At 42.5% G+C, this 27,645-nt stretch overlaps 1 protein-coding gene across 8 annotated transcripts in view; it reads left to right on the forward strand.

The window, feature by feature from the left end:
* Positions 1 to 27,645, forward strand: part of CYRIA (CYFIP related Rac1 interactor A) — a 339,563-nt gene that overhangs the window by 134,627 nt on the left and 177,291 nt on the right. The window lies entirely within an intron of this gene.

Here is a 27,645-nt window from a genome sequence, read left to right on the forward strand (position 1 = left end):
CTCCAACGTGGGCGAGGCAAGCCTGGTACACCACGTTCCTAGAACTTTCAGTGGTGCCCCACCAGCGACTAAAACTCACACCCAGTCTCCTCACTCAGAGCCATGGAGACATTCAGCACCCAGATCCGCAACAGTTAAGCCTTGCAATATGGCTCCTGAGGTCATAGTTTGGCTACCTAAACCTGCCCCCTAACTGTATGGACATCATCAAGGAGGCTAGACGACCTACCACCAGGGCATGCTATGCGCCCAAATGGAAGCATTTTGTCATCTATTGTTCCAATAATGACATTAATCCACTGGATGCTTCCACGCAAAACATCATATGTTACTTGCTGCACCTATACAGATGCAATCTAGCGTATAGCTCCATCAGGATATATTTAGCTACAATGGCCGCTTATCTTCAAAATAGACAGCACCTCTCCCTTTTCAGAGTGCCGGCCATTAAAGCTTTTATGTAGGGACTCAAAAGGGTCATTCCTCCAAGACACCCGCCTTCGCCTGTCTGGAACCTCAACATAGTCCTCACCAGGCTCATGGGTCCACCATTTGAACCTCTTCACTCTTGTGATACAATTTCTCACATGGAAAGTGGCTTTTCTGGTGGCAATCACGTCGCTCAGACGGGTTAGTGAGCTGCAAGCCCTCACTATTCAAGAGCCTTTCATTCAAATTCATGCTAATAGGGTAGTGCTGCGTACCAACCCTAAATTTATGCCCAAGGTAGTGTCACAGTTCCACATTAACCAAACTATTGAACTACCAGTATTCTTCCCAAATCCTGATTCAGTAGCGGACAGAGCACTACACACACTAGATGTTAAAAGGGCTCTCCTGTATTACATAGACAGGACTAAAGATTTCAGGAAAACTAAACAACTGTTTGTTGCCTTCTCTCCACAGCACAAGAGCAACCCAATTTCAAAATCAGGTATAGCCAGATGGATTGTTAAGTGCATACAGATCTGTTATCAAAAGGCTAAACGCACATTAACAGTTCCCCCAGGAGCGCATTCCACACACAAGTTAGGGGCATCGATGGCTTTCCTAGGTAACATTCCTCTAGAGGATATATGTAGAGCAGCCACATGGACCACCATACACACATTCACCAAACACTACTGCGTGAATGTACACTCAAAACAGCAAGCTGCTGTAGGTCAAGCTGTTCTCAGAACTTTTTTTCAGACTGCTGCAGCTGGCACGGGCAACCACCGCTAGGGAAGGTACTACTATTTATTCTGTGCATAGATATAAATTCAGCAGCCCACATGCCTCGAACGGAATATGCTACTTACCAGTATGCATCTGTTCTTGGCATGTAGGGCTGCTGACATTTATATTGCCCACCCTACTCCACGGTGCCTGTCGCAGCTGTAGCACTCAGAATTATTCTCAAGCATGGTCATCACTTACTGTATCATACTCCATCTCTGCCACAATGGCGAAAAACAATCTGAGCATGGAGAGGATGCCCATGCGCACTGTAGTCCAGGGGAGGAGCCACCTATCTCGTGATACTTCGAAGACTCTTCCAGGACAACAATGTGCAATCATCCAGACCCAACACTAGGCGGCGATCTATGCATAGATACAAATGTCAGCAGCCCTACATGCCAAGAACAGATGCATACTGGTAAGTAGCATATTCCTTTCACTTCTCTTCTACATAAAAAAGTTTTTGGGGAAAGGAAACTGCATTGCTTTGACTCAAATTTTTCCGAACGCTTTGTTCCTGTGAATTGAGAATCATTTTGCTCATGTTTGGTCCCATAGTGCAGACGCGGATGTATGACGTTACAACGCGATATATTACAACGCACTCCGTTACAACGCATTTTTTACAACGCAGGATCCATTACATCGCATGCCTTTACAACGCATGACATTACATAGCAGATGCTATTACAACGCATGCCATTACAATGTAAGTATAGGTAAGTATATTATTTTTTTTTTTAAATGTAAGTAATTTAAATTTAATTAATTAAATAAATTAAATTGTTTTTAAATAATTATTTAGTACATATATTACTTTAAGTTTATTTTTAAAAGAACTTTTAATAATAAAGAACTATTTTTAATAAATAATAAAATTATTAAAATTAATTTTTTTAATTAAAATAAAAGATTGTATTTTAAAACTAAACCCTAAAAAAAACCTGTAACCCAAACCCAGCCCTGAACCCTAAAAATACCCCTGTACCCCAAAACCCAAACCCAGCCCTGAAACCTAAAAATACCCCTTTACCCCAAAACCCAAACCCAGCCCTGAAACCTAAAAATACCCCTGTACCCCAAAACCCAAACCCAGCCCTGAAACCTTAAAATACCCCTGTACCCCAAAACCCAAACCCAACCCTGAAACCTAAAAATACTCCTGTACCCCAAAACCCAAACCCAACCCTGAAACCTAAAAATACCCTTGTTCCCCAAAACCCAAACCCAGCCCTGAAACCTAAAAATACCTCTGTACCCCAAAACTCAAACCCAGCCCTGAAACCTAAAAATACCCCTGTACCCCAAAACCCAAACCCAAACCTGAAACCTAAAAATACCCCTGTACCCCAAAACCCAAACCCAACCCTGAAACCTAAAAATACCCCTGTACCCTAAAACCCAAACCCAACCCTGAAACCTAAAAATACCCCTGTACCCCAAAACCCAACCCAAACCCTGAAACCTAAAAATACCCCAAACCCAACCCTGAAACCTAAAAATACCCCTGTACCCCAAAACCCAAACCCAACCCTGAAACCTAAAAATACCCATGTACCCCAAAACCCAAACCCAACCCTGAAACCTAAAAATACCCCTGTACCCCAAAACCCAAACCCAATATATTTATTTATTTTTAATATTAAATAAAATAATTAAATAATGTTAAATAAAATATAAAATAAAATTATATACTTACCTATACTTACGTTGTAATGGCATGCGTTGTAATAGCATCTGCTATGTAATGTCATGCGTTGTAAAGGCATGCGATGTAATGGATCCAGCGTTGTAAAAGTTGCGTTGTAATAGAAGTGCGTTGTAAAAGTTGCGATGTAACGGCTGTTTCCCTGCAGACGCACATTGTACTCCTTCAAAACTGCAACCGCTTTGTTGCATGCGGGACACAAAGCTTTATCACCTGCTTGTACAAACAAGTACGTTACACTCCATTAAACCGGTGGCATTCGCAGTCTTCTTTTCTTTTGTCTTCTTTTCTTTTCCTTTGTCCTTCCATAACTGAAGCTGCATATATAGGGTGTAGGCAAGCGGCGCATGGCACAATGTCTCTGTCACACAAAAGAGTTTCCCTTCTTTTATTTAAGGCTTCTTCGCTGGGTTAAACTGTTGTCTCTTTCTTTGTCCTCGGAGATCCTTTTGTATCTCTGTATATATACTGATGAAATGAAAAGAAAGAAAGCAATATACACCTTAAAACTAAGGTATCAGGACGTAAATTAGAGAGAATACTCTTAGGTTAATTCTACAATCTCCTCAATTATCAGTAGAGGGAAATAATCACTAGTAAATACACAAAGGAGTTCTGACTGTAGAAGTACTCGCCCCACATCCCGCCTTCAGGTCTTCATCTCCTCATTTTACAACTTTATGCAAATCAAAGCACTAGTACTAAAAGTACATTCACATATTCTAATAATACATTTAATACCATAATTCAAAATATGTTGCCATAGAATAGCCCAGGTATAATGCACCACCGCCGAGCAATTCCATATGAGAGCTACCATCAACAGTTAAAATTTCTTGGATCATACTGGTTTTTGGGAAAGGTGCCCTGTATGATTACATCGGGCAAAATGTTAATCTTTCTACGTACTCATTAAGTCTTCGATGTTACTCCTTCATGAGCACATCTTGGCTTCAAAGTTATCTGCTTGGTAAAGCGATGTTTTCAACACATAACTGTAAAATCGTGCCTGACCCAGCAAGCAGAACTTGTTGGTCAGAACTTCAACCACACAAGTATGCAGCATCAAGCCTTAAACATCTTACTGCCAACAAATGACCTATTAACTGATCAAATGAAGGATGGATGCTGCTCTCAGAAGAACATGATCAGCCCAGCATGCGTTTTCGGCTGGATATGGCTTGGTTAGGGTTGGTCTGGTGGGATGTGTTTGAGATGGAAATAAGTATGTTGTTGCCGAAGGTTGTGGCTGCTGATGTGAGTTGGGGAGTAATGGGAGTTGTGCCCTTTGAGTTTCATGGGGGTCGATCAACTGTAAGTGGTTGAAAAAGGCCCATTTCTGAAGTGCCCGTTTCAATGTAATTTAATAGGCCCGATTTTGCATGTTCTTGTCATGGATTTCTAGTGTGTTTTGGCTGGTTACTGGTTGATTTGGCTACTGTTCCAGATAGCTGGGAATTTAAAATTTGTTAGTAGTTTATTTGAAGGTAAGCCATCCACGGGAAGGTTTGTCTTTGGCGAAGTTCGTGAATGTGATTACATTTTTTGATTTTGCATATTTTTGGGCTGAAATTGGAGGATGCTCCTGCTGGTTGTGCACGGAAGGCGCTGAGCATTTGTAGTTTTGTTTGAAAATGATTTGAAGAAAATCGATGCATGCAAAGTTGTGTTTTGGTTCTAATTTCTATATGCAACTTTGATGTGTTTTTGGGCCTAGGAAAGTAGCCTGTTTTTGGGCCTATCATTCAGCTGCTGGAAATGGATAATTGCTCCTCCACTCCCACAGATTGAACAAGAGGCTTGCAGCTCACGAGCCTAGTTCCTCAGCTTGACCGGCATTCCTCTGCAGGCCACGACCTTTCCCCTGTTCTTCTGCTGTTTCTGTTTTCCTCCTTGGCTTCCTGCATTAAAGAAAATACAAACACTTTTCCAGTATAAAAGTCAGTTTGTGTGTTAGGTCAAGCCTTAGCAGCGCATGCGCTGCTCTTTGAGGCATGCTGTGTTCAGGTATGTACTTGAAGGCCTGCCCACTCCCCGCCCATATTTTTCATTGGCTTGTGTCGTTGTCCTTGGTAAATGCTGGCTTCTGATTCGGTAAAGGCTGGTGAGTCCCTCCTTAGAACTTCCTGGTCTTCATTTGTAACCTTCCAAGAGGACACCCCTTGTTACATGTGTTGTCGCTCGGTAGGCTTAAATTACAGCCTCTGAGCACTGTTTTTTAACTGCTTTTCTCCTGCCTGCAAAAAGGACACGCTGGCATGCAATTGCAACCGCTTTTTTTTTTATAGCATCGTGGCAGCGCTTTATCTTTGCTTATGGTTTTGTTTCAAGAGTGGGGGCCGCGCTATTAAAGCACCACGGTTCTAAGCCCCTCTTCACATACTTTTTTTCAAAGGCGAGGCACATTTACGGCGGCCTCACATTTATTTTGTATTGCACAGCTCAACCGGATCAATTAACACTCACTAAACCATGGTGCAAGCGGGGCTCGCAGCCCCTCATCCCCGTCCCACCCCCAGGGCGCCACACTTAACATTTCAGCACGGCACCCGCTTTAATATTAACAAAACGGCAACACACCTAATATGTTAGCAAGCGCCCGCTTTTATTGTTTTTTTTAATTAGCGCATGGTGCCCACTTCACGGACCGCCATGCACATAACTATTATCTGCACAGATGCCACTCTTTACATTTCGCAAAACTAAAGGGGATGATGGACGGAGTGTTTAACATTGCAAGCACTCACCCCCAGTCAACTGATCTGGGTTTAATCCATCATCATTCTTTAGCTCACTCCGCCACCCCAGTTCAGACGCCATATGCAAATCAGTCTGACCCTGTGCCTCATGGGAACAGTCCAGCCCAAACTGCCAAGCCATGTCTTCCCTGGACCGGAAACAAGCATCCTGGGACCGGTTTCTGGCTAATCAGCCGTCATCAGCCAGGCTAGCTTAAATCCAGTGGCAAAGTGAGCAAGGGACCCATGTCTGGGCATACCCTGCCAACTTAGGGCGAGCAAAGCAAATTTAAGCATGGCGTTAGCTTTCATATCCTCTCTGCTTCCGTCTCTCATCTGTCATTCGCATTTATTTTAATTTACAATTTCTTTGTTGCGACTCACTCTGCCCAACTCTCCACCCATTGTCTTTCCTTTTCACTTTGCCCGCGTCCCCCCTTGCCCGCCGCAGCCCCCTTCTCTCCCTTTGACAGATAGCACAGTACACAGACGATCCGAGCGAGCACACAGGGCAGTTTCATTATTTGTTCGGACCCAGAAGGGTTACTTGAAGATTCATGCACCCCGCCCACCCCTCTTTTAAGCAAGCATTTGCAGTGTAATAGGTCTCGCATTTGAGAGGGTTTAAGCTATTAGCATTTTAAATGACAATGCAGTGTCTTTTATTTGTTTTAAAAACCAAAACGTAGATAAAAGGCATTTTACTTGCGTACATGCAAGACCTATTGCATTGCAAATGCTTGTTATTTTTATTGCAGGTGAAGCAGTTATCAGATATCACTGTGCGCATACAATCGTGCAGTCAGGCTAACTCTACATGCCGGGCTGTAAAAAGTCTTGTAGCGGGCTGTAGTATACAGTAGTTTCTGGTCTATATAGAAACATTGGTCTTTATAATAAACAGCCACATTTAAGGTTGATTAGTTAAGACATGTTTTAAAATAAGTAACCTAATTCTAACAGAAAATGAAGGCTCCCATTTTAAAACCCAATGAAAAAAATAATGGCAATTTTATATGCATCATTTTAATAGACTCTGAACATCAGAAATACACAATACAAACAAATGGAAAGAAATGCTTTTTTGGGTGCTCGTTTATTCCTAGAACTGTCAGCAGAAGAAATAAACATTGTAATAACCTATTCAGCCTTCTGAAGAGGAAAGTGAATGATTCTTAATCAATGTCTGCCAGTGCATGATCACTTTGTGAGGGCTGGCGAATGTTCTAGTTTTTCTCAGAATGCTGTGATGTTCACAGGCAGCTTTTATTGCTAGAAGGCATAGTGATATGTGAGGTGAATATGCAATGAGGCTTGTCTCCGTTACAAACTATGAATCTTGTGGGTAGGTATCCACCGGCTAGGAGCCTTTCAAAATCCTGCATTTGCTGGTGGTTAAAAGGTGTCTGAATTTCGATTTCCTGTAAGATTTGTGAACAAGGCACCTGTTTTTAACTTGCCCAAATCAGAGCCAATTCCCTGTTTTTCTTACCTTCTTACCTTCATATATGCAGACAGAACAAGCACTGGCACAGCCAATAGGTCTCGCCTTTGGTGTTTAGCCAGAGCTTTTGGCTTTGCCAATGTCTTTAATTTATGTTGTAGAGCAGTGTGGCTTTTGTGCACATGTTATGATAAAAAAGTGTTATAAGCATTTTTGTTACCTTGTATATAACCAAGAGGACATTATGTACATCTGAACAACCCTACTCAAATTTGAATTAGCATAAAAAATGTCTTCTAGTTTTTTTGTCCTTGCAATGCTGGCAAATTATTCATGCGTGTTCTAATGCTTGTTCGTTGCAGCTTTTTTAGGTCTCGCCTGTCGATGCGCATGCGCATCGAGCAAGCGAGACTATAGGGGCTCATCGACTCTTTATCTAACTTGCAAGGAATCGTGGCGATTCCTTGCAGTGCCCGTGACTTTTAAGCTCAATGCGCATGCGCATTGAGCTTAAAAGCGCGTGCACAGCCGCCCGCATTCCTCCGACACCTTTGAAGTGAAGCTTAGCTTCACTTCAAAGGCCCGGCTTCCACGGCCGCCAGGCCACATCAAAGGCTTCCCCAGCACTGCCCCGCCCATCAATCACCCTCCCACTGCCACCCCCCTCCCTCTCCATATGGTGCGCTCTGCCTCAGGCCTCTGAGCCGTCCCTACGCTCCCCGCCCACCCCCATCCTTCACACCCTTTGTCATTACTTCGGCCCCGAGCCACCCCTACGCTCCCCGCCCACCCCCATCCTTCACACCCTTCGGCACCACTTTTACATGAGAGCTAGTTGCATAGTACAAGAACACATTGCCTTCTTAAAGCCGCAGGAACATTAACTAATTCTCCCACAGTCACAGTATAGTGAGCTGACATTCTAACTTGTACCTGGCTTTCTAGCTTTTCGCTTGCAGCTCTGGGCATTACGCCACATTCTTGTTATCTCATTCATCCTCCCTGGCTGACCCACATGCATGGCGCTCCTCCTCTCTTTAGATGCCGTCATCCTCCTCGCACTTCAGTCTCCCGCCACTCAGCTCGCGCCCCCTCTATGAACGAAGATGTTTACGGGCGTCGGTCTGAAACAGGCAATTGTCTTCCAGCTCCCGTGTTCTTAAACCCGGACATAGCGCAGAGCTGTAAATAACAGAACTCAACTTTTCAGAGAATATTTTGATCAATAATGTTCGTGTTTGTCTTCAGGCCCTATTACTTGAGTCAGAATGTGGCATAACGGCAAAAGCTGCCGACTTTGGAACTGGGAAACAGGGTTCGAGTCTAGGCGTCGGCTCAACATCCTGTTGTGATTCTGGGCAAATCACTTAATCTCCGTTGCTAACAAAAATGTGTTCTTGTGTAATGCAACTTGTGCTCGTGTAAAAAGCGCTCCTATACCATCGCGTCGAGTTCATGCTATATAAAACTGCAAAAACACATGAACACTCGGAGACGCAGAGCTGTGCCAGGGCACTGACTCAACTTTTCCTATTTTTTATTTTTATTTACTTTTGCCCCTTGCCTCCATCGGATTGCTTCCACGAGCCTTCTTCCGCCAGTAGTTTGAGACTTTGTTAATCACGTCTTAGCTCGGCCTCATTATTTATCTCTCGCCTATCGCCTAATGATATTTAGTGGTAGCCCTCCGCTCCTACCTTACAATTAAACTTCAGCTACAGCCCCGTTTGTCCGCTCCTGCGGACTCCCTGCTGTGTGCCTCACTTGAAAGCGCTACTGCTGTATGTGTTAGCACATAAAAACAAGACCTGTTCTCTTTACCAGTGCTTCTTTTAATAGCCTCGTATTCTTCATTTTCCAGGGTCTGTTTGCCTTAAATTACTATAGTGTTAGAGTGGTCTAACAACCCCATCTCATGAGCCGAAATGGATAGAGCCACATGGCGGCAGGGCTTGAGAACCCTGCGCTCTGGCAACTTGACGAGCGAGGAACTGGTCAGTATTACAGAGAAATAACATTAGAAAGGCCAGAATGCTTCTGTGGGCAGGTGTGTGGAGAAATGCCAGGGCCGGGTCATGTGCCGCTCAAACCCCACAGCATTTTATTTTTAGCTCATTCATCCTCCCTCGCCGACCCACATGGCGCTCCTCCTCTCTTTAGATGCCGTCATCGTCCTCGCACTTTAGTCTCCCGCCACTCAGCTCGCGACCCCTCCATGAACGAAGATGCTTACGGGCGTCGGTCTGAAACAGGCAATTGTCTTCCAGCTCCCGTGTTCTTAAACCCAGACATAGCGCAGAGCTGTAAATAACAGAACTCAACTTTTCAGAGAATATTTTGATCAATAATGTTCGTGTTTGTGTTCAGGCCCTATTACTTGAGTCAGAATGTGGCATAACGGCAAAAGCTGCCGACTTTGGAACTGGGAAACCGGTTCAAGTCTAGGCGTCGGCTCCCTCCTCTTTTGGACACTCGCATTCAGGGGTAGATTCAGCCGAATTTTTTCTCTCCCATTTTATTTTCATTCTTCCCCTTTTCTCTTCCTCCCATCTGCCCCCTTAACCAATTTAGCTCCCTCCTGATTTCTTTACATGCACCTGTCTTTTGTTATCTCTGTTTCTTTGCTCCTCTCACTTTTTTTCTCTCCTCAGTTTTTACCATTCCTCCCCTTTCAATAATGTTTCCATTGTCTCTTAACTCACTCCTCCCGACCACTTACCGTCCCCACTTCCTTCATCTCCCGTTGGACCTTCCCCTCTCACTCCTCCACTTTTTGTACCATTCCCTCCTCAATTTTTGCCTTTATTTGCGTCTATCCTTGGGTCCCCCCTCACCCACACTCGTTTACCTCCTCACTCAGCTCTTTTCTATATCTCTGTACCCTCCTCTATACCTCGCTCTCTTCTTTAGCTCTCTGTGGCTCTCCCTCCACCACCCATTCTGTTACCACCTCCTCTGTGTTTATCCCAATTTTTTTTTTCTTGATATGCCTTGTATATTGAGTTTGATTATGTAAACATACAGTCGGTTGATCCTTCTAAATGAATAGGTGATAACTGTCATGTTAAAACCAGTTGTTTATTTATATCTATTGCGTAAAATATATGCACTCTCTTTTTTAAAGTTACAGTTTCGCATATATGTATAAATTAACGAATGTATTGCTTATGACTTCACTGCAATATTCATTGGGAAGAGAATTACATCGCTATGGATACTGTTTTGGGGGGACCACATAATTACACTCCACATAATTACACTGCGCACAATGCAACATACACTCCAAATCCCACTCAGTGCCACATAATTACACCCCACATAATTACACAGCACTCAATGCAGCATACACTCCAAATCCCACTCAGTGCCACATAATTACAATCCACATAATTACACTGCACTCAATGCAACATACACTCCAAATACCACTTAGTGCCACATAATTGCACGCCACATAATTACACTGCACTCAATGCAACATACACTCCAAATCCCACTCAGTGCCACATAATTACACGCCACATAATTACACTGCACTCAATGCAACATACACTCCAAATACCACTCAGTGCCACATAATTACACGCCACATAATTACACTACGCTCAATGCAACATACACTACAAATACCACTCAGTGCCATAGAATTACACACCACATAATTACACTGCGCTCAATGCAACATACACTTCAAATGCCACTCAGTGCCACATAATTACACACCACATAATTACACTAAACTCAATGCAACATACTCCAAATCCCACTCAGTGCCACATAATTACACACCACATAATTACACTAAACTCAATGCAACATACTCCAAATCCCACTCAGTGCCACATAATTACACGCCACATAATTACACTACGCTCAATGCAACATACACTCCAAATACCACTCAGTGCTACAACACATATTGTGTTACAAATGTTATAGGTGTCACATTTGCGAAAGATAAAACTATTGGCATTGTAAATGATAAAGCTATTAATTTCGCTATTTTCAAAACAAGCACATAAATAAAAAATGTGTCATTTACAATACCAATAGCTCAAACTTTCCTAATGCGAGACCTATTGCATTGCAAATGCTTGTTTGTTGGGGGGAGGAATAAAAAACTGAAAGGTGGAGGTTGGAAAACAGTACCTGAATACGAGCAGCGGACGGACACTAGGGGAGAATCAACAGATGCCAGATTCCAAGGGCAGACTGAGGTGGTGCTGAGATGGAGGTGTGCTGGTACGAAGGTGATGCTGAATGATACTCAGGTGGTTCTGATTCATGCTGAGGTGGTGATGCTGCACTAAGGAGATTGTGTGCTGATGCTGATCTTGTGCTGTGTTGATGCTGAATTATTGCTGCGTTTGGGCTGTGCTGTTGCGGAGGTGGAGCTGTGCTGGTGGTGCTGCACTGGTGCTGAGGTGGTGCTGTACTGGTGCTGCGCTGGTGCTGAATTGGTGCTGCACTGGTGGTGCACTGATGAGGCAGCTGTGCTGAGCTGATGTGGTGATGCTGTGGTGATGCGGAGTCATTCTAAGGGGGTCCTGAGTCATGCTGAGGTGCTCAGGTGTGCTGAGCTGGTGTTAAGATGGTGGTGCACTGATGCTGTGGTGATGCTGAGGTGGGGTGGTGCTGAGGTGAGGGTGTGCTGGTGCTGAGGTGGGCTGTGCTGCTGCTGCTGGTGGTGCACTGATGTGGAGGCAGTTCTGTGCTGATGCTGAGATGGTGCTGTGCTAACGTTGAGGTGCTGCTGCACTGGTGCTGAGTTGGTGTGGTACTGATGCTGAGCCGGTGCTCAGTTCATTGATGATGATGATGATGATGATGAGGTGGTGCTGTGCTGATGCTGAGCCAGTGCTCGGGTGGGGCTGAGCCGGTGCTGTGCTGAGGATATGCACTGATGTGAAGGTGCTGCTCCGCTGATGCTGAAGTGATGCTGAATTGCGGCTGGGTTCGGGTGGCGCTGGCGGTGGGGCACTGATGCGGTGGTGGTGCTGTGCTGATGTTGAGGTGGTACGCTGGTGCTGAGATCGTTCTGCGCTGATCCGAAGTTGGTACAGCACTGGTGTACTGATGAGGTGGTATTGTGCTGATGCTAAAATGTTCTGTGGTGGTGCTGCGCTGATGCTGAGGTGGTTCTGTACTGATGCTGAGGTGGTGCTGCGCTGATGCTGAGGTGGCGCGGTGGTGGTGTGCTTATGCTGAGATGGTGCTCAGGTTGTGCACGCTGGTTCTCAGGTGGTGCTCAGTGATGCTGCACTGGTGCTGTGGTTTTGCTCAGGTGATGCACTAATGCTGAGGTGCTGCTCCACTGATGCTGAAGTGCTGCTGAATTGCAGAGTTGAGGCTGCGCTGGTGGTGGGGCACTGATGAGGTGATGCTTAGATGGTGCTGTGGTGCTGCAATGATGCTGATATAGTGCTGCACTGATATTGATGCTGTGCTGATGTGGTGCTGAGGGATACTGAGGCGGTGCTTAGTGATACTGTGGTGGTCCTGAGTCTTGCTGTGGTTTAGCCAGCTACAATCATTACTCCGAAGGCTACCTTTCATTTAGCACGCTTGCTTATTTGCTAACATGCCCCAACTGGGCTCATCATGAAAAAATATTTTAGGAACTACGTTTAAATTAAAAGTCGAAGAGTTGCCTCACTCAACACCACAACATCATCACTAGTTCAAATATATTGCCTCAATGTTACAAAAAGTTACATTACAAATGCTATAAGTGTAACATTTGCCAAAATTATAACTATTGCAGTTGTAAATAACGAAGCTATTAACTTACCTATTTCTCAACAAAAAAAATAGATACAAATATTATTTACAAAACCAATAACTCAAAACGTCCTAATGCGAGACCTATTGCATTGCAAATGCTTGTTTTTCTTGAATGCATTACTTGGACCTTGGGCCTCCTCTCTCCGCTTAATGGCTCAACTTGAATTATATCCAGCAAAGACGACTTCTACTTAAAGTGCCTTGGATGTTAAGAAGTCCGCAGCACATGTTATCACAGTGGTTCCCAAACTTTTTTGTCCTGCGGCTCCCTTGACCTATTGGCCGCGGCTTCCCATTATGTAACTTTTTTCGGGTGGGGGGATGTAAGCCCGGAATCCCTTCCTATTGATTCCTATGGGCCTAAAGGCCCATAGGAATGAATGGGAAGCCATTCTCATTTTGCGATTCGCAATTAAGGAATCGCAAAATGAGAATGCTATTTCAAGGGTGCAGGGGGGGGGGGCCTTTGGACCCCCCCTGCACCCCTGAAATTTAACTTTGAGTTCATTTTTCAAACACACATGCCCCAAGGGCATGTGTGTGTTTAAAATAAAACTTTCAAAAATGCACTTTTGTGCATTTTTTAAAGTTTTCGCAAATTACCATGAAGTTCAACTTCATGGTAATTTACCTCTTCCTATTTGCGAATTCGCAAAAAACAAAATGTTCATGCATTACATTTAAGAAATCACAAATTGCGATTTCTTAAATGCAATCGCAATTTAAGAAATCGCAACATAATTGCGAATCCTTAAATTTCGAAAAAATAAAAAAAATTATGCATCCCAAAAAAGGAAATTGCATTTGCAAACGGCCGAATTTTGCGATTCGCACCGTTTGCGAATGCAATTTACCTTGATGCAAGTGACTGTAAGTGCATAGAAACATTCCTATGTCTTCAGGTGCCTGGGTTAATCTTGTCATGTATTCCTATAGGTTCTGAATCGATCCCCCTATTCCTGACCCTATTCTAGTTAAACAAACCAACAAGTTAACTAGCAGTCAGCCCATGAGGCAGAAAACCCCCATGATGCAGATACCGTTATCTGACGCAGTCACACTACGGCACAGGAACGTGTTATCTGATTAGGTCATAACGCTTGCGATCTAATTAGACAAGCGATATTCCTCCAGCCCCTGATAAGGCATACGGAGTTCTCATAACAAATCAAACCTATGACAACCTGGGCAAAACCCTGCGGCCATTGTTTTGATTTCACCGAGAACTTCAGTAAAAGAATGTGCTAACGAGCAAGTCGTATGACATCCTTATTGACGTATCTATGTCCATCCTTACGTCAATCTCGGCACCTTAAAGGTATAAATATTACCGATCTTGCCCTATGCAAACACACGCGTGGTGACGAGACGGAGCAGCCATACTTGCCGAAGCCAAGAGCAGAGCAGACCCCGCTGGCAGCAGCCCCGCCTTCCTGACGCGCTGAGAGACGCGCTGCTTTCTCCTGCCGAGAAATCCAGCACCGGCGCTTCTGGGTAGCCCTCGCAGGCAGCCTGGAATATCGAGACCAGAGTGAGAGATACCATCCCTCATTCATCCTTAATTCCAGGTACAGAACTGAATAACCCCTCGCAGAGAATTCTTTAGTCAGTCACTTGGCAAAAACAAACTTAACTTAAACTGTAACTTTCTATTCCCGCCCACGTATTAGACTTAGGTCAGGTACACGGGGTAGGCGTATCTAGAAACACCAGTTGAGTACGTTTAGTCAAATGTATATGTGTATGTAATATATTTTATTCATTTTAAAACATCTTATGGCTTAGAAACCATATCAATGTTTTTACAGTATTATTTTATACTATTGCTTTTAATGTATGCACTTTACTTAGCTATAAGTATTGCAATAATATCGATCCATTTCTCTTGTATGAGAAAAGAGACTGATCAATAAATAACACCTTTTTATTGAACACGCCCGTCTCTTCCTTTTCTCTACATTCTGATGAGACTAAGAATGCACGTACTGACTGAGTAAAATAAATTGCCTTTTGTTCACACGACTCTCGAGATATACTCTTGATTAGGGGAGAGCAAAGTTGTCATGTTCTATGGTTGTCAGAAACTAAATCCCTTCTTGTCTAATCAGGGGAGTTAATTCTTTCCTGAACATTCGAGAAAGTTTCTAGTGAACTCTGAGCTAAGCCGGCAAACCCAAAACTTTAAGTCTAGTATCGACAGTAGTAGACCTAGTTAACGTCTGGCCTAGGCCTTTACTGCTGTAGGTATTATTCCAATGCGCAGAGCCTATTGGGATAATAGGAACTACACTACATGGCGCCCAACGCGTTTGGAAAGGGCGATAAAACTAACGTAAGACATTTAGAGTAACTCAGTCGTGCTTTCTCACTCAGACCCCTTTTCCCAAATACTCCAAAGACGTCTGGAGTGGGTGAAAGGTTATATCCGCCAGACCTCGCAGGAGGGAACTCCTATGTATGGTTCTTGGTATAGTCAACGTTGAAGGATACACTGTTCCAAAATATTGTGCATCTAATCTTTGTTTCCATAAGAAACCTGATCTGCAAACAAAAGAAATAACCTTCAGGACAGTAAAATGTCAGACAATGAAGAAGAAAGAGAGGCAGTTAGATTAGCAGCTGAACTCGCAGCGGCTGATGCTGCAGCACTAGATGCGGATGGGGATATAATACTCATCCCGGTCATCAAAAGGAGATCTATAACCCTGAAACTTATAGAAAATGGACTGACACCTAAAGGTGGCACAGTCATATTCGTAATTGAGGCACACGAATATCGTCAGACAGAGGTATACTATTCATGGATACATTTTCCAGCAGCAAATGCTGTAACAAAGTACTTCCACTATTACAAAATAGAGGAACCTCCTAATGAGTACACTCCTTTCGAGGAGGTGGAAGTACCACTCAAATTTCAAGAGCATTTGCTCTTATTTGATGGCGCCCTAAAACATAACAATCACATCACCAGGCTCGGTCCTTTAGGTAGACCAGGAGCAACGTGGCCGGTCCTAGCCGGATACACACCGCATCCAGACATCGATGGGATGTCTGCACCAAACCTTTTAACACAGCTAAAACAATTAATAAAAATTCATAGACAATTAGTTCAGTATGTGATGCGGACATCAACAATTCAGCCAGCGATTAAACTTCCACAGCTGACCCCTCACCAGGGGAACACAAATAAAATTACACCACAGAACATCCAATCCTGCCTAGGTAAAGTACCGGCTAAACGGGAACAAATACCATTCTGGTTGGCACAGAAAATTACCCAAATAGAGGCGGTGTTTCCTGACACCACCCCGCTAGAAAAGCACAGGATTCTGACTATCTGTCTCCCAATGGGAATCGCACCACACATAGAGGACTGTGACACTTGGGGTACAGTCTTTGCTTCCATCTACACAAAAACGCACGGTAGATGTGCTAAAACAAATTCAAGATGAATATGGTCCTGAACCCGCTTTAACTCTTGGTATGAAATTACTAAAAGACTTCAAGCAGGTCTCGGCTATATTATTAGCCAACATAAAGGGAGAAGCAGCAAACGTGGCGATCCGCCAGAGGTTAAAAGAGACAGATATAGCAGACCAACCAGCTGAAATTGCCAGAATCATAGAAAAATCCTATGAGGAACTAGGTAGAGATAGTTTAGGTGGAATACCAGTAAAACCACAACTGACTGAAAGTCCAGAAAAAATATTTTTTAATAATAATTCACCAAAAAAGAACTGGGATGGAAACAAACAATCCAATCCTAAAGAAAAGAAATTCCAGTCCAGAGGAAGGACTCCTAGGCGAAGAGAGAAATCTCCGAACCAAAGACACAGGTCACCCCAGAGTGACCCCTCTGGGAAAAGATATAACCTTAGAAATAGGGATAATATAAAAAAGCCTGATAGATATCAAGACTTTGATACCCGTCCCTCTCAATCTTTTCAGACTTCCTCGCAGAAATCGGAAAGAAGAGGACGATCAGAACAAAGAGAAGAGCATGCCAAGTCCAAAGACAAGGAACCTGCTCAGCTAAAAAAGAAATTACAATTTCCAAAAAAGAAGGTAGCCAGTATCAAGGTAGTTAACAATGCCGAGAATACTGAGGACACAACTGAAAAACGGAGAGTGGGCTCAGACAATGCTAGACAGTGCAGCAGAAATGAGCATAGCTCGCAAAGTCCTTATGACTCAATTGGAGACAGTGGACACGAATGAATATCTTCAAGTGGAAACTGCGGACACCAGAGTTAGCAAACCTCACAAGATATACGAGATAACATTACGTATAGAGGGAGATAAGACTAGGAAAATAAGGGGACTATTTTGGGATAACCTATCCGAGGGCTATGACATCCTTCTAGCTGAAAAAGACTGGCCACCAGAGTTTGTTAGGGAGTGCCCTCATGGCGAAGAAATAATTATGCCTGCCTTCTCGAATCATATCCCGATTCATAAAAAATACACACTTGCTAGAAAGTGGGCAGTGTCTCTAGCTCCTGCTTTATATAAAAATCACGTGGGATGGGATGAGGACTCTCCTCCTCACAAAATCCAGTTAAAATCACAACCAACTGCACAAAGGCAGTACCCAATTAAGCAAGAACCTAAAAAACAGGTAAATGAAATACTAGATCAGCTAGAATACCAGGGGGTGATTGAAACTTGCACCTCACAAATGAACAACCCTTTGTTTCCGGTCTCCAAACCAGACAATTCATATCGTCTAGTTTTGGATTACCGACACCTTAACACATGTTGCAAAACTTTTGCAGTGCAAAACTCACACAGTGCTGCATTAATGAATAACATAGTGCGCAAAAAATACAAAACAACCTTGGACATCTCTAATGGATTCTTTTGTCAAAACATAGCACCAGAGAGCAGATATTTAACTGCATTCTCAGTAAATGGCACTCAAAAACAATTCTGTCGGTTAGCCCAGGGGTACAAGAACAGCCCGGGGGTATTCTCAGCGAGAGTAACAGAATTACTACAACTATATGATGATGAAGCATTATCTTATGTCGATGACATCTACTTAACAGATGACAACTTGGAGACTCACTTGAAGAGAGTGAACACCATAATACTTGGGTTCGCAGCAGAGGGTTACAAATTCAACTTTAAAAAATCCAGAATTGCCCATCTGACAGTCCTATTCTTAGGATATGAGTTATCAAGTGAAGGCAAAAGCCTGGCTGACATTTTCCTAGAAAAATGTGCCGTACTCCAAGCACCTAGAACACTAAAAAACTTACAGTCGATTCTAGGCTTCCTAAATTTCGGAAGAACATACATTGCAAATTACGCAGAAAGGGTCAAACCCCTTTATGATCTGATAAAACTTGAATTCAAAAAATCTAATTGGACTCAAATACACACAGAAATTTTGAGATCCCTACAAACAGACATGCTAATTAAAACAAAATTAGAAACACGTGATAACACACGCAATCTTGTGATTCGAGTCATCCCAGGGAGATGCGGATTCACATACCTGACCTCTAATGAGGGAGAAAAGGTACCAATTGCATTCAAATCACACTTGTACACAGAAGCTGAACAGAAATTCAGCAACAAAGAAAAAATTGTTCATGCAGTTCAAACCGCAATAGCTACAGAAAAAGATCAAGCTGACGGAAGACATATCACAGTCAGAACAGCAGAATCAGCCTTTGAGGCACTAACAACACCGTGTAATTTACCAACAACAACATTGAATCCGGAATGGATACAATGGGTGAATTCAATCACAACGGACAAAGTGTACTACTACTTTGATCCAGAACTAGAAGAATTAAAAAATCTAGAATATGAAAAAACATACCCTCTGCCAATCGACATTCTGCCTTTACGACATTACGCCTGTGTAATCTATACAGACGGACATGCTCAACCCCCCGTTGGGGAGAACAGGCATACAACCCCACATGTGAGATTACTAAAGAAGTGTGGCGCGGAGGTAAACTAAAACATCTATTAACAAAATCACACTCAGTAGAAACTAATTCAGAAAAACAAACTGAAATAATAGCATTGAAAATGGCGCTAGATAATGCGGATCGCGAATTCCCGACACTTATAGTGTCAGATTCATATTACTGCGTCAAATCATATAACAAGGATTTGCAGACATGGATTCAAAACGGTTACAAAGATGACACAGATGCACCAATAAAGCAGAAACTGCTCTGGGAACAAATAGCTCTTTTACAGAAAGAACTACCAAAGACTCACGTGACACACTCACTGAGTCATCAGCGTGATGGCGTTCACGTTGCAGGGAATTCATTGGCTGAGACAGCCACAGCGGCAGCCACTAAATCGGCTCCCGTAGATCGAAAAAAGCGTACATTAAAATACATTGACGGTGAAACAGTGCTGGCAGTGAAAACGTCATCAAAAGGCGACTGCTCAGCGTTACCGATCAACTATCCACTCAATTATACATACATAATCGATGCAAACTCCGTCCCTTTTGCTCGAATCCCTGGAGTGGGGGATAGAGTGATTCCAAACATGGACAGGAGAAACTTGTTAATCGCAGACGCACATATGGGCGAGGGTCTCAGACACCTCAAACTAAAAGATTCTCTGGAAGAATTACAATCAAGGTACTGGTGGCCAGGCATGAGTCTGCGTCACACCATGTTTGTAAAAAACTGCCCAAACTGCAACAGAGATCGCAGTGGGGAGAGAAACAGTTTAATACCTCGTCGGTTTACTCCAGGAAAAATCAGGAGTAAAAAGGAAGGGTTGCGATTAACTTATACAGGCTAGTTCCACTTATAATGTAGATCACCAGCACTCGGCTGACGTCCGGACTGTTATACAAAGATTTGCGAGTCTAAATGGCATATACGCTAAGAGCATGCTATGTTTGACCATTGTCTCCACTCTAGCCCTCAAGCATGGGGGGAAACATGGCCAAATGAGCATAGCCCAGCGGGAATCTTCTCACTTCCTTCCTGAGGGTACGGGATGGTGTAAAGAAAAAACCAAGGCATAAAGCAATCTATAACGGAAAGGATATTAGGTACGGGAGCTGGGTGGGTCAAACATCTAATAAGTGTCCAACGTAGTCTCAATAACTTGCCAAGAAATTCTCTGAAGGGATTCAGTCCGTACAAATTATTATTCGGAACTAGGATGATTATCTCTGACCTTGACAGTCAGACTTCAGTGGTGAAAGAAAAAAGCTTTGATATCAAAGACCGTTTGGCTATTTTGCAGGACTTAAACAAAACAAGAAAAGACCTGAGCAACATAAAGTTGAAACAACAGCCAACAACCACTGAAGAACCACCACCTGTCCCAGCAAGACCTGTCTGGATTCCTAAAGTCGGGGATCTAGTCAGGGAGAAGATCGCGGTAAAGAAGGAATTTGGGCCTTCTTACAGAAAAGCAGTTCCTGTCTTGTCTGTCAACGGGACAAGATCAGTTGTACTACCGCCACTTGCTGGTAAAAAGGAGAACCGAGTTGTATCCATCGACCTGGTAAAACCACAACATGTGGCCGATAACAAACAGTAGGCCAAGTGGACTCCCAATAAGTAGCAGAACACCAAGGTTTGCTACCAGTACAGAGGTTCTTACGAAGAGGCTCATCACATTCGAAACGCCTACAGAAGAACAACAAGGACTATGCAGCAATGCAATAGAACTCAGACCTCTGAAAACCCAAATAAAAACATTTAGCAGAGACACACCAATCTATAATGAAGTACCAAGTGAAAATGCAACCAATGAACCAATTGGAACAATTGACAGAACTGCTTCCGGCTACTTCATAAACTTCGATGATTCCTCTGAAGGCTTCACTGAATCAAAGACACAGCCATCATCAAAAACCTTTAAAGATAAAGCTAAAGAACTTTTGAAACAACTGAAAGAAACATATCTGATTTCTCCATGGATTGAATTTTGGGTGGGTTTTGGTGCATTTATCCTCATACTTTGGCTCATCATGGTACTTACTTTGGGACGCTTCATTGAGGGAAAATATGCTAAAATGGACACAGCAAGTCAGAAAATCAACTTGATCCTCAAACCACACACATCTTCACACGTCGAGAAAAGAGAACTTTCTTCAGCCAACTTCACAGCCAATCCGATACCTGGTGGGGTAGCCTGGGACAACACTGACTATGAAATTTATGGTCCGGTCGAGATCCTGAAATATCCACACCAAATTAAGATCTCCTTGAGTGACTTTGTAAAACCAAACTCATTTGCTGATGATTGGGACTTCGAAAGCATTAATAATATGATGTCTGATTTAGTAATGTCTGCTAAATTTACCAAACATGATTATTTGCAGGGTTCTACCAATTATGATAGTATGTACTGTTATAACCACTATGGTAACCATTTTTTACATAGATCTGCACAACCTAGAAATGTTTTAAATTATAATCAATGGGAACATTGTGCAACACCTCCAAAAGGGAGCTCAAGAACCGTTTACGACAAATATTCATATTTTTCAGGTTTTAACACAAGTAATGCTGAAGCATTTTATTTTAAATTGTCAAACAAGACAGGGACCAAGACCATGATAACCAACACAAAATTGTTATATTCAGACTCATTCTTTGAAAAAATGAATACCTTTGGATTTGATTATTGGGACAAAAATGTTGAATTGAAAAGTGTTTGGGGTACAAAAGAATGGCAAGTACAGGGTATAGAAGCTTTGTTTAGAGCCTGCATGATCCCAGAACAAATGATATTTTTAAATGACACTGTTCAACAGACCACCTGTCTTGGCTTAGCCAAAATCAAAGATTTAAATAAACCGTCTATTCCAAAGCCAACAATGTTTAGCAATAACTCTGATACAGATGAAGAGATAGACGTAAACCATATATTAAACCAAAACAGAACACATCCTGATTGGAAACAGTGGTTGATCTGGCCCACAGATACTAATAACTGTCAAGACAGATTCCTGAACAAAACGCAGGGGTTCAAAATGACCAGGCCAGACCCTAGATATCCCCAAAGACATCACCCAGGGATAATAACCACCTACAGTGTGGGCAAATTATGCCTGCAATGGCTACAAACTTCCACACTGGCAGAAATTAAGCAACACCTAACTTTACTTACTGATGGTGCTGACTTGCGTGATTTCACTATGGGACCACGCAAACAGCGTCAAAAGCGTTTCATAGCAGCCTCTGTATATGCAGCATACAATGAGGCCTGGAAGGTTACTCAAATTGAAACAGCAGAGAGAATACGGGAAATTGACCGTATTAATTTGGAAAAATCACTTTCTGTAGTGGACAATGGGTTAATGACTCTGTCCTCCAGAATTTTTTCTTTGGACAGCATTGTGTCTTCAGCAATCGATATATTATCGCAAGACTTACTGTTATTACAACACGGTCAGTCACAATTGCGTTCTATTGTACAGCTTGGCTGGACGTTACAAAATCTGCGTTCAGGCTATGTGCCTTGGCGTCTAATCAACACAACGTCATTATTCCAAATCTTTAACCTTACTGATAGACAAATCAGTATGGCACAAAAGGGTGCTGATTATACAATCTTGAGCATTGAAAAACTCGAAAGATTACCAGTGACAATGTCAGAACGACCTGTCAGTGAATGGATAATACATGGGATAATAAATATTCCAATCTCAACCTTCAGGTTTCAATACTGCCAAAAATATATACAGGCTGGCATGTACGAGAAATTGGGAAAGGGGTACCTTAAAACAACATGGAACCTGCCCTATTCACATGCATGTGTCAGTAATAAAGGACAGAAAGTGTTTCTTAGTGGCAACAATTGTGCGATGTCACTAAGTGGCACACTTCTGTGTAACGGAATTAGTTTGCATGGAGCCTGTGAAGGGAATTCATACAACCTTTCATGTCACCAGCAAGGCGCACCTGCAACGGAAATAGAACCATTCTTTCAAAGACTCTATAAAGGGAGTTACATTCTTATTGTAGACCGCAGATGTTGTAGTCTTATGCCCGTGACTCCTTATCTAGTAACTACTACTGCGAAGGTCAAGTGCTGTGGACGCTCGTTGTTTCCCAGCTCCTTCCCAGACAGGGAGGCAAGGGCATGGCCCGATTTGAAAATTACTTCTATTCGAATAGATACTTTAAGCAGAATGAAAACAGTGCTTCTTCAGACGCCTACCTGGCTCTCGTCATCAAAAGAAACGTATGATCTACAAGTCGCAAGGACGACTGCAGAGATACATACATTATTATCAACTAATTCCCCCGTACATTTCGCGGAAATCCTGAATGAAATCTTAAATATTTCTGATACCAATGGGGTCTCAAAGGTATTTAAGACAGTATTTTCGATGGCATTAACACCATTCAAAGCCATACTGGGTATTTTTCCAGATTTCGTCCATTCGATTTTTGGCGGACTTCCCCTGATCTTGGGACTAATTGCAGGAATCCTATTCTTAGTCCTTATTTTTCGTTATGGCAACCCATGTCACAGACAAAACTCTTGCGACAAGGGAAGAAACAATCCTAGCCATTGGATACCGGGACCGGATATCAAAAATCCTGGGACTCTCCCGGCTTAGAGACCTGAACATGACTTGGTTTCTATCATTTCGACCAATGTGGCAAAGATGTGTTTTACCTGTATTAAGGTGTCTGCTATGCGGAGAAGAATGCGTGTTAGACACCTGTCTGACGCTACAATCGGATGCGCCGATGGATGCAGAAACATTGTTGAGCCCGATCAAGGTTCATGCTTTGTGCTGCCCTCAAAGGCTACCAATCCTGATGACGGCATTCGTGGAAGCTTCACCACTACGATTGATGGGTAGTGAAGTTCAAGATGAAAGCAGCATCGAACAGGTACGACCTTCTGTCAGCAATGCGAATCAGAATGTCAATGGAGACAATCATGCACAAGAATGCATGATTACACCTATTTCCGAGTTAGTGGAACTTTCCCAGGAAGCTGTTGACAGTTTTTTCGAAAGCCTAAATGATATGATGTTCTCACCCGAACAGAAATAGAGACTTTTGAGCAAGCTCGCACACGGCGTTCCCTGAATTCGGCCTTCAACTTTAAATAATAAAGTCACATGAACTATTTTTCACTCCAGTTCACGGACAGCAACTCTTTCAGAAGCCCCAATTCATTTTTTCGGTTTTTCGGGACACTTATCTTCTGCTTAAAGTAAGAAACTATTCCTAAAGAACTAAGATTTCTATTTTTAGATACTTTATAGACTTTAGCTGCCCGCTGGTATGTTCACAAATATTTTATTCTGTGATGGAATGGTCTCGTAACTTTTTTCTGTATTTAAGAAACCATTTCATGTGTAATTCTCATATACCAAATAAGCAATAATGTATACAAATGCGTGATTACTTTAGCATTATTCCATAGCTTGAGTGCATACAATATATATGTCTGCAAATTTTCCGTATATTTGAAGAATTTCAAAATGCATTTATGTATTTTGGGGTGGTAAGGTATACACACTACTCTATAGTATGTTGTACTATGTTATACTATGCCTAGATTAGTAAATATGTCCATAGTTAGCGTGGAGTGGGTGTCATGTATTCCTATAGGTTCTGAATCGATCCCCCTATTCCTGACCCTATTCTAGTTAAACAAACCAACAAGTTAACTAGCAGTCAGCCCATGAGGCAGAAAACCCCCATGATGCAGATACCGTTATCTGACGCAGTCACACTACGGCACAGGAACGTGTTATCTGATTAGGTCATAACGCTTGCGATCTAATTAGACAAGCGATATTCCTCCAGCCCCTGATAAGGCATACGGAGTTCTCATAACAAATCAAACCTATGACAACCTGGGCAAAACCCTGCGGCCATTGTTTTGATTTCACCGAGAACTTCAGTAAAAGAATGTGCTAACGAGCAAGTCGTATGACATCCTTATTGACGTATCTATGTCCATCCTTACGTCAATCTCGGCACCTTAAAGGTATAAATATTACCGATCTTGCCCTATGCAAACACACGCGTGGTGACGAGACGGAGCAGCCATACTTGCCGAAGCCAAGAGCAGAGCAGACCCCGCTGGCAGCAGCCCCGCCTTCCTGACGCGCTGAGAGACGCGCTGCTTTCTCCTGCCGAGAAATCCAGCACCAGCGCTTCTGGGTAGCCCTCGCAGGCAGCCTGGAATATCGAGACCAGAGAGAGAGATACCATCCCTCATTCGTCCTTAATTCCAGGTACAGAACTGAATAACCCCTCGCAGAGAATTCTTTAGTCAGTCACTTGGCAAAAACAAACTTAACTTAAACTGTAACTTTCTATTCCCGCCCACGTATTAGACTTAGGTCAGGTACACGGGGTAGGCGTATCTATAAACACCAGTTGAGTACGTTTAGTCAAATGTATATGTGTATGTAATATATTTTATTCATTTTAAAACATCTTATGGCTTAGAAACCATATCAATGTTTTTACAGTATTATTTTATACTATTGCTTTTAATGTATGCACTTTACTTAGCTATAAGTATTGCAATAATATCGATCCATTTCTCTTGTATGAGAAAAGAGACTGATCAATAAATAACACCTTTTTATTGAACACGCCCGTCTCTTCCTTTTCTCTACATTCTGATGAGACTAAGAATGCACGTACTGACTGAGTAAAATAAATTGCCTTTTGTTCACACGACTCTCGAGATATACTCTTGATTAGGGGAGAGCAAAGTTGTCATGTTCTATGGTTGTCAGAAACTAAATCCCTTCTTGTCTAATCAGGGGAGTTAATTCTTTCCTGAACATTCGAGAAAGTTTCTAGTGAACTCTGAGCTAAGCTGGCAAACCCAAAACTTTAAGTCTAGTATCGACAGTAGTAGACCTAGTTAACGTCTGGCCTAGGCCTTTACTGCTGTAGGTATTATTCCAATGCGCAGAGCCTATTGGGATGATAGGAACTACACTACAATCTCACTGTGCCTGTGCCGTGATCTTCTTGACTCTGTTAGTGCTTCTATTCACCTCCTTTTCCCTCCATGTGTTTTGGTGCATCTCTCTGTTTGTACGTATGTGTTGGTATTTTTGGAGCAGAGACCTAGCTGGAGCACAATGGAGCTCTGAAGTGTGGACTTGCCCTCATGCCTAAGATGTTTTGATTCAGTTCAATGTCCCTGAACATGCTTAGGGCCCATTATAATACGATTTTCCACATTATAATATGATTTTCTATAAATTTTCAACTATATCGATTAGATGTTGAGCCAGGGGAGACGATATATTTGTCTCCTACTATAAGATTCAGATATTTCTGCTACGCGGGCCCCATTCGTAAGTATGGCCGCGTTCATTTCGCCACTATGTTATTATACAATATATTGGCTGCCAAGCAATAACTGAAACCTGGGAATATCATAACTCTAGTAAAAACATTTTCTTTTTGAAAGGGATCATCCAATCGAACGGATCCTCCTCTGTATTATAATTAGCGACATGATCGATATCGTAATATATTTGAAAGGATTCATAGTAATTGGATGATAATATTATTTATACTGTTATAGGTTATACCTAATCATAATAAAACAAAATTATACTGGCACTAATTTCGTGACATCTGTATTACGAACTTCCTTGTACCAGACGCTGGATACTTACTCACCACTCAAATATGGCCGACTCTCTAGCTGCCCTTCACATCGACCCTTTCAGATGGAGGTGGGACATGTGACCTGGGATAGAGTCTGCCTGCCTCGGTTTTTAAAAATGGCGGATGATCGGCAATTTTTGCTTCGGTCAATCCGTGTGGAGGAGCAGCGGACTGTGGAGACCTTATCAGAGGTACGTTACTTTACTAAAAATGGCTTTAACGCCGCCATTTGTGATGCGACTATATCACTACTAAGTTTGGGCTACTTATACATTATAGGCTCCGTTTTTCGAGTTTATCACGACGCCGCCGATGGATGCTGGCTGATGATTTTTCCAGACCATCCTTTTAACAACACAGAACCCGTTTTCACACCGGACTGTTCATTAACGGTAAATTTTCAATTTAAATGTCTTACTATAGATATAGTAGTCGGGACTAGAGACTTCGCTGTGACTGCTAACTTCATCTTTTACATATCCATGTTAGATATTATTATTTGCTTAGACACTGGGCAAGGAGAACGGATAACACTAATTGGAATAACATCTAATATCTGTAACTTAACTCGACACCAAATTTTATACTTTGCATCTATAACACTCGTCATGAATAGGATACTGCCGATTAAGATTCTCAGAATTACTTAGACTCTATACCAACATGATGTACTATCTAATTATGGTCACTGATACCATCACATGTATGCATTCATATGCGGGTCATCACTCGTGATCAAATATAGCATAATCCAGTACCGATATGGAGAGGCTACAAGTTTAAATTATAGTGCGGGACCCTGACCAGGCAGTCCTTTGGTGATAATGGTCGCAATTTTTGCTCAATCTGTTGACATCATGACGATACTACTATGATCCTGTGGTTAGGTATTTATGAGTGGTGAGAATCTTTCTTTTCTTTCACAATTTATTCTTAGGAAAACGAAGGTCAATATTATTGACAAAACACCTTTTTAGTATTCACATCGTAAGTGCGACTACATTCTGGGCCATCGTATTTGGATGATCCTTCTCAATGGTGAGCATATCATAAAAATTCTACATCCTGACAATTTTGAGTAAAAATTAGGTTAATAACAAAGTCGTATGAGTTGTTCTACTACTTATGGAA

The sequence above is a fragment of the Lissotriton helveticus genome, chromosome 6, assembly GCF_964261635.1.
Source record: "Lissotriton helveticus chromosome 6, aLisHel1.1, whole genome shotgun sequence".
Lineage (NCBI taxonomy): Eukaryota > Metazoa > Chordata > Amphibia > Caudata > Salamandridae > Lissotriton > Lissotriton helveticus.